General features: G+C 39.6%; 1 protein-coding gene across 15 annotated transcripts in view; it reads left to right on the top strand.

Annotated features, from left to right (window-relative positions):
- Nucleotides 1–4,971: 4,971 nt before the first annotated feature.
- LOC110495859 (bromodomain adjacent to zinc finger domain protein 2B) overlaps nucleotides 4,972–8,371 on the top strand; it is an 81,194-nt gene continuing 77,794 nt past the window's right edge. For 14 of the 15 annotated variants that reach the window (XM_036952300.1, XM_036952312.1, XM_036952309.1 and 11 more), the window contains exon 1: nucleotides 4,972–5,173. The gene's annotated coding sequence lies outside the window, so the exon portion shown is untranslated. Of the gene's footprint in view, nucleotides 5,174–5,292; nucleotides 5,668–8,371 lie in introns of those variants that run through there. The other variant, XM_036952299.1, reaches the window with a different exon arrangement.

Raw genomic sequence — 8,371 nt, 5'->3', positions numbered from 1 at the left:
TCTCCTATGAGTGACAGACGGTGTGATGGACGACTGAAAGACGACTGTGGTGCCAAAAATGCTCAAGACACAAAGGCATCTCATCTCTAACATCCTCTGACCCGCCTACTGTAGCCGGCCTTGTGCCCGGGTCAAGGGTTAATGCATTCTTCGCTGTCACAATGAATTCCCATGAGCCACTTGTGGTAGTGTGGACTAGCATTGCTGCCTGCAGCTCCCAGTGTTCAAAAGTGGAGTGGTGCGCATCGCTGGCTCTGGCTACCATTACATTATTGCAAACCCCTCTTAGCCAGTGGTTGGAAGACACTGATCAATAGCTCTGTTTTCATCTCGCTTAATTGCAGAATTTCATGACAGTGAAAGCATAGGTCTAAGCCAAGGCATTGCTTGCAGCACAACACTAAGCCGTGTTAGTTGAGGGTTGAGCGTCGCTGAATTTTCAAATTGTGTTTGTATGTTAATGAATTCATTAGATATTTGAAATGCAAATGTAGATCGTAAAAAGGAATAATGTAAACAACTTGTCTGACATAGCGACTGTGTTATTATGTTCTTTATTGGTCCCTCGGTGTTACAACAGTGCAGTTCAATTCATTGACTTTCTTAATCATTCCATTTCGGCATCAAACCAGTTCTAGGCTTACTGAAGCTATTGGAGGAATGTTACCAACAAGACAGAAATCAGCACGATAGAGCTAATAGCTTTATGGCTTCTGCAAACTGATTTAATACGGTAGATTAAAAGCACCACTAGTGTAGTACTGGTGGTGGACTTAAATGGAAGGAGTACAAGGTATCAACTGTGCTTGTCTGTATTGAAATAACACAATATAAAGAGACTATTCTCTTAATTTCAGTTAGTGGCTATTTATTCATTCAGTGCCTTTATGTGGGGCATAACAAGAGGACCTTAATTCAATTATGTCGAAAGACAACCTTAGGGCCAGTTTCTCAGTTAGAGAGAAAGAGCGAGAACCTTATTTTCAGCTCTTACAGAAAATGTGTGTCGTTGAAATTAAACTCCTCTGTGTTGCTGGAAGGTTTCTGTGTTTAATGGAAACCAGGAGGGAGTGAGTGGGGTTTAGTGTGAGCTACAGAGGAGATGAATCTGTATTCCCTGAATGTGTCTCAGGCTAAAATCAATAAATGCAATGCAAGCACAGCTCCCCGCTCCCCTCTCTCCTGATGGGTGTCCCTGTCTTTCCTTGGACTAATAGAACAATAATAATGAAATCCAAATCCCCACATTATAATTTGTTTTGCATCAGTCTCAGGAGAGATCTTCTTTAGCAGTTTATTTTAGTGGCTCATTATACTTTCTAATCAAGACATAGACAGACAGCCTGTTTGCCTGTCCCCCTCCCTCCCCTCTCTACACTGAAGTGTGCTTGCTCGCATTGCAGTCATTGTGCTGGCACTTATTATGTTACAAGTGACCGAGGTACGGACAATGTTCTCAGTGCGTGCAAAGAGGACCCAGCCAGGCTACCCGGGCAGGCAAAGAGTGCTTCTTCTTTTAATGATGCAACTCAGAGAGGTGCACATACACCCCTCTCCCTCCCATCCCTCCACCACCACTCCACGTACCCCCCCCCCCCCCCCCCCCCGTGCTCTCTTTAATGAAGATTCTCCAATGCAATTAAGATTCTCTGCGTCTTGCTGCTACTGTATGAAAAAAACACAGCCACTGTCATTTCTCATGTCTTGTCAGTCCCTGGCTGCTGATGATGAAGCGGGGGAGGGATAATTCACCCGTTGCTACTGGCCACAGCACTGTGTGTGTGAGGAGCAACCAACCCCCATCTCAACAGGTAATGGAGAAGGAAAATCAATGGCCAAAGAGCATGGAGAAGGAGCTTATAAAATGGCTTTACGTTTCAATAGCTGAATAAAGGGATTCTGTGGTCATCCTCTAAATTCAGCTAGGGGGGACTATCCATGGACCTTCACATTTCTTTTAACTGTGTTCATTGCCATGTGCTTGGTGCTTGTCCTTGAGTGTAGATAGGTTTGCCTTTAGAGACAGATTATTATCACCAATGACTTGTATTTAGGTGATTGCAAAATAAATTCCCAGTGTTTAGATAATGTATCCTCGTTATCACCTAATTACAACTCCTTTTAATGAATGCTCTTTTCAAACTAACATTAAAACTCATACACAATATTATTGCTCCCTTGTGATACATAGATATTGCCTTAAGTGACACAGAGGAAGCACTCCATTGTATTCTCATTTCCTCATTTCATCTTCTGAGTGGTTAACATTTCCATGGTGAGAGGGTGCCCTTACAACAACAAAAAAACATGAAAAAACCACAACACACAAAAAAAAACACCTTGAATCCCCCCTGTCGACTTCAAAAGTTTTGCTTGATATTAATGGCACAAAAGCAACTCACTCACTAGAGGATTGCATCATATAATAACACTATTAATATACTAAATGGGGGGGGGGTGGCATGTAGCCTAGTGGTTAGAGCGTTGGGTCAGTAACTGAAACGTTGCTTGATCGAATCCCTGAGCTGACAAGGTAAAAATCTGTTCTTCTGCCCCTGAACAAGGCAGTTAACCCACTGTTCCTGGGCCGTCATTGTAAATAAGAATTTGTTCTTAACTGACTTGCCTAGTTACATTTCAAAATATATATATTTAAAAATACTAAAGATGTTTAAAGTGGCAATCCTTAATTGAAACATTAACAAAGTGTTTTCCCCGCCACAGTTTCAGTAAAAAAGCTGAATGATGTGGCTGGAGAAACGCAACCACTCTCAAATCCGAAAACTATGCTATGGATGCAAGGACTGACCATCCATGATTTCAAAATGATAGTTTTAACCATGTTTTTTTAGCCATAGAGTGGTGGTTTAAATATACTTTGTTTACAAACATCGGAGTAAAACAAGCTTATATTTTGGGTTCTGATGGGGTAGGACAGTTGAACTAAGCTGATGAGGCAAAAATACATCACTTTGTTCAAGAATCAATGGGTACATATCATTAATTTGTAATTCCAAAAATGGATGTAGCAACTAAGGAATGCCCTTTTAACACAAAGTGACCTTCATACGGCAGAACTATGTCGCCATTTAAACGTGACCCATTAACCTGTTCGAAAATGTTTAATTCTGTCCACTGTTCCGCGAATGCCCTGCAAAATCATTCCTTATCCCGCATTTGGGCTTTTTAGATGTGATCACCCTAATTCCACCGGTGGAAACATTGCTACTGCAATATCTTTTCACATGTGAAGAGAATAACATTATTTCAACCCCACAATGTTCTTGCATGTGAAACTATACATTTGATTTTCACTTTCCCATTGCAATTCACATGTGAAAAAGAATGACATGCGAAAATCGAATTTGCAGTTTTATATGTGAAAAACGTTCACGTGAAAATCTCACTTTCACATGTGGAATTTCAAGTTCACGTGAGAAACAATCACATGTGGATGTTTTCGGCATATGAAACGGGAAATGTGATTTTAACATATGAATGTTTTTCATGTGTGAAAATGCGATTCCACATGTAGAAATGCAATTTCACATGTGAAAGTAAGATTTTCACGTGAACGTTTTTCACATATAAAACTGCAAATTCGATTTTCCCATGTCATTGTTTTTTACATGTGAACCTGCAAATTAGATTTTTAAACTGCATTGGCAATTTTCACATCTGCACGCTTTTAACATGTCACGTGAAACTGCAACTCACCTGTGAGGTGAAAGCATGTTATTCTCCTCACATGTGAAAAGGTGGTGTTAACATGTGAAGTCTACATTTTGTACATGTGAAAATATGGTTTCACATGTGAAATTTAAGCTCAACATGTGAAAACAGCAAACAAAAAAATGAAGGGTGGGGCAAGGCCATGTAAACAGAGCAGAGCAGTTGTACCCATTCTATCTTTAACCACCCCTCCCCTTGTTGTTTTCCAGTTCAATGAAATAATCTGGCTGCCTGCACCCCGTCTGACTGACTAAAACCCTTGTCTGGGTCACAGGGCCCATGCTCAGCCTGTTGCTTGTTAAGTGTTCAGAGAGGTATAGAGCGTACAATTAGGCACACAGATGGCTGTTGTGTCTTTGCCATGCAATGGTATTGATCTTCTCCTTAGGAAAAGATCTGTGTATTTCTCCCCTGGATTTTCTGTTTTGCAAGTGCGTTTTGTTTGAAAACCAAAAGGCAACATTTGCACAAGTACCTCCCACTTATTCTAGTTGTAAATCATTGGAAGTGGTATTAAGGGGAAACTTTGATCACATTTAAGATGATCATATGAGGGTTCATCTGTCACTATAAACCTAAACAGATGATGAAAAAACACAGAAAGATTTGGGCAGCAGTATCACCCTCTATCCTGTCCAGAGATGAGGAAAGACAGAATGTGAGAGTTAATGTTAAATATGAACAACATTTGAGCATCACATGTATTGTCACAAATTATGACCAAACACATTTGGAACATTCATTTCAATCCCACACATGCATGCGTTTTAAAAAAAAAATCGGTATTATTTTAGCATTTCCATAGACAACATGTTCATAATAAATAATATATTTCCCTGATACTTGGAACCACATCAACGTGACTAGTTGATATCTAGCCTATGGAACATGCACTGAAACTAATCATTCAAATTTGAGAAGTTTCAGTCATTCCATACATTATTTGATTATGAATATCAATGATTATGAATAATCAATTACGTAACTTTTCGAAAAACAAACAAATAAAACAAGTCAATAAGATTCCTCATCCTTGAATCAATTCAATAGATGCTTTTGTTTGTCACATTAGCACATGGTATAGCCCTAGTCATAGTCCAACTGTCTAAACGTAGTGTACTATTGTTTTCCTAATTAAAACAAACATTGATCTCTATTAATGGCAAATACAAGTTTTCTTTTGTGGCAGCTTGTAAGCTGACGTCACTTTGGTTCCTTGAAGTGGAGCTGAATAAACCTTGAGAAGAGTCTCCTTCAATCTGCTGTTAGTAACTAACACACACACTCACTCACACCGAGACTCAATTACTGCCCAATTCCTTTCTTTATCATCTGTTACCGGCCTCTTTCAAAACGAAATCGAAAAGAGGCTAGAAGGCTACACGAAGTATTACTTGAAACAAAATCCCGTTGGAAATAAGTATTAGTGTCGAAACTAAAGGTAAGTGTCCTCTTATTTCAAGGTGGGGGTAAAGAAGACGTTCTGTTATATCATAGAACAAGCGATGTAGCTGGCTTGATTTGTTTCGCGAGGCGAGCTGTAGTTTCTTTGCTTACTGCGTGTGTCCCTCAATCGTCAACTGCAGATTGATAGAAAACTTATCAAATGGACACAATGTTATTCTAAGCAATCGGCATGTGCGCCTTTACTGCATGGTAAAATAATAGACTACACCAAAGTTGTTTTCTAGAGTAAACGGAGTGTTTTTTGTCGTTGCTCAGATCAAGCTAGTTTGTGACCTGATAGTCGGAATCGTCTTTGTGTCCTCTCTCGTGCGCTTTTAATTGAACTGTTCTATTTTTTTTTTTTTAAATAAAAACTGTTTTATTTAGTTCAGGAAAACTTTTTTGAAGATGTTTTTACCCCCTGTTATATATAAGTTAGCTAGTATTTTTTTGTGCACATTTAAAGGAACGATGTGGGAGTCAATGAAGGTAGGGAGCACAAGCTACCTTTGGTCTATTTAGCTGTCCGTTTACAGACAGGGCAAAATCCGAGCCAGCTAATAGCTCTTCAATGCGAAAATAAAATAATTAGTAAGCATAAACATAAATACTTGATTTAACAATATAATAGATTGTGTTATGGTTTGCCAGGTAAAATTACATATCTTATTAGTAAAATTAGTTTGATGTTTTTGTCGAGTTTCAGGCTCTTTTTTTTTTTACAACTGGCTAAAGCTATCTTTTGTTGCTTCCTCAAACAAGAAGCAGCTGCTGCCTGGCCGAGTCGTTGAAATGTATCCCTTTGTGTATATTACAATATCCTCCATTTTTCTACCCTTCCAAACAACAAGCCTTTCGCCATCTTGGTTGATTTAAATTCCCTAAGCACCCCCACGCTTGAAGGAAACGTATCCATGTTTTACATAGAGAAAGTTTAAACTAGACTCTGGGAAAAGAAATGTAGACGGTGACGTCATGTGAAGTTTAAGAGAAATGTAAGGCAACATTTAGCCTGTGATTGGAAGGAGGAACAATTTGGTGTTGCGTTTGAAGAAGAGTGGGATTCAGCTACACCGTTACAGTGACATTATACAGCGTTGCAATAATCGGATACATGTTTTTGAACGCGCAAAACACACCAACGGTGTGTTTTAATAAGTAGTGGCAGGTGGAGATGGCATGCAAACTGCCTTTAAAAACTCGATTTTTTTTTCTCTCACTGAACTTGCTTAGGTATTTTCTACATGCACGATTTCTAGTTTATCAATGACACTTTGATAAAGATGTTATTTGTCACAACACTGTTGTTCAATAACATGAATAGCACATATTATGTGTTTTAAACGTTCAACCGCTGGAATTAGGCAATAGGTTACACGTGCTAATCATAATCGATTAGAATAAATATGCTATATCAGAATTATGTTATGACATGTAGCCCAGTGTATCATCATGTTTTGCTATTGCATTTAAAAAAAAAATATTGTTGAATGGACTAATAGCCAAGTAGTCTAATACGTTTAGACATTGATCAACAGCAATGGATGTTTACACAAATGTCAACTTTTAATTAGTCAAGCAAAGTATTATTAGTATTTTTTCCCTTTCCCCTCTTTTTCCATTTGCATTGTGGGAGTCGTTGACACTTGTTTACACATAAAAGGCAAAGATAGTGTGCCTAGGCTTTTCTACTGGTAATATCACAATGTTCACCTTAGATGACTATAGGTCTTGGGCCTAATTATCATGCCATAAGTGGTATGCGCTATTGAACAACATGTCGCCTACTCGTTATCCACAATCTCGTCATTGTAAAGCTCATTTCTGAGAAGATGGCAGAGGTGTGACAGAGACAGTAGGTAGCGATGACAGTAGGCTGGCGACAGTAGTTTTTTTTATTACCATGTTATAACATATAACATGGTTCATTTGTGTGTTTTGTTGATGTTATAGCCGAAGAAAGATTTCAAACATATGCTACCCAAAGTAGCAAACTGTCTAGTTTATCATCGAAGAATCTCCTGTCACACTAGAGATTATACTCTCATCACCAGTTGTTCTGGTGATCATCCATCCACCATATCCCTGTGTGATAGTCTTTAAAATGGATCCCAGTTGTTGTCTCACAAGCAGTTGTTGTAAAAGAACAACAACAATGAAGCTTTGTGATAGGGAATCTAATGGTTTCACCTCCCACCCTCTTTGTTTGGATATTTACTGCTGCAAAGCTAAAGTGCACAGGAGCAGATGCTTAGCCAAACATCCTTGCTGAGGGAGGCGCGATGCCTTTTTCCTTCTGGGAATGGCTCCTCTCCTCTCCCTGTGCTGATGCATCGACATGACAGCTGCTTGATTTCATGGAGCTGCTAAGAAGCCATTAGTGGTATCAGTGAATTGAAACGGAACAGTCTCTCCCATTTTTCCACCACTATTACAAACGGCTATTGTTAGCTTCTTTTGTGTGTGTGTGTGTGCTGCAGCTGAACACACACAGCAGAACAGGGCAGAGGAGCACTAATATACTTGTGTTGCTGTGTGTTTCCCCATAATGCGAGTGAGAGAGAACAAATCTGTCAGGGCTTGTTTGTGATGTTGGTTTGAAATGGAAGCAAACTGTGCTACCTCAAGCACACTCAAATCAGGGATGTTTCCATGCCTGGCCAAGAGAAGTAAAAAAAAAAACTGTAGTGCTCTCTCTCTCTCTCTCTCTGCCTCGCCTCCCCTCTCTCCCTCTCTTCCCCCCCACAGAATGTTGTTTTCTTTGCCAGGAGATAAAAAGGACTTCCGCTTGACTTGAACATTCAGGAATTAAAGATAGACATGTTTAAGCCCTATTTGCATGTCTACCCAACGCTGCACCAAACGGTTGCTATTGACTAAGCTGATTAGGAGAAATTAGGTTTAGGAGCCCCTGTGTCTGGGGGTGCTGAAACTGACAAAACTTGGACAGCTTTTCTACAGACAATCCCATATGCACACAAGTCTATTCTGTCTAATCCTGTACTATTGAAATGAGGGTTAATAATGTTAGAGGAACGTGCCTGCTTTGGTGTCCATCATTTTTTTTGTCTTTTTGAAATGAGGTGAGGGTGGTTATCCAGTCAACAATCAAGCAGTTTGTCTCGATCTACGCTGCCACCCTTTCAATTGATCTTAAACGCAATGCCCACACGGCTCTCGCTGATTGCAGTGT

Source organism: Oncorhynchus mykiss, chromosome 18, assembly GCF_013265735.2.
Source record: "Oncorhynchus mykiss isolate Arlee chromosome 18, USDA_OmykA_1.1, whole genome shotgun sequence".
Lineage (NCBI taxonomy): Eukaryota > Metazoa > Chordata > Actinopteri > Salmoniformes > Salmonidae > Oncorhynchus > Oncorhynchus mykiss.
The sequence above is the reverse complement of the archived record's forward strand: the minus strand, read 5'-3'. Positions and strand labels throughout refer to the sequence as shown.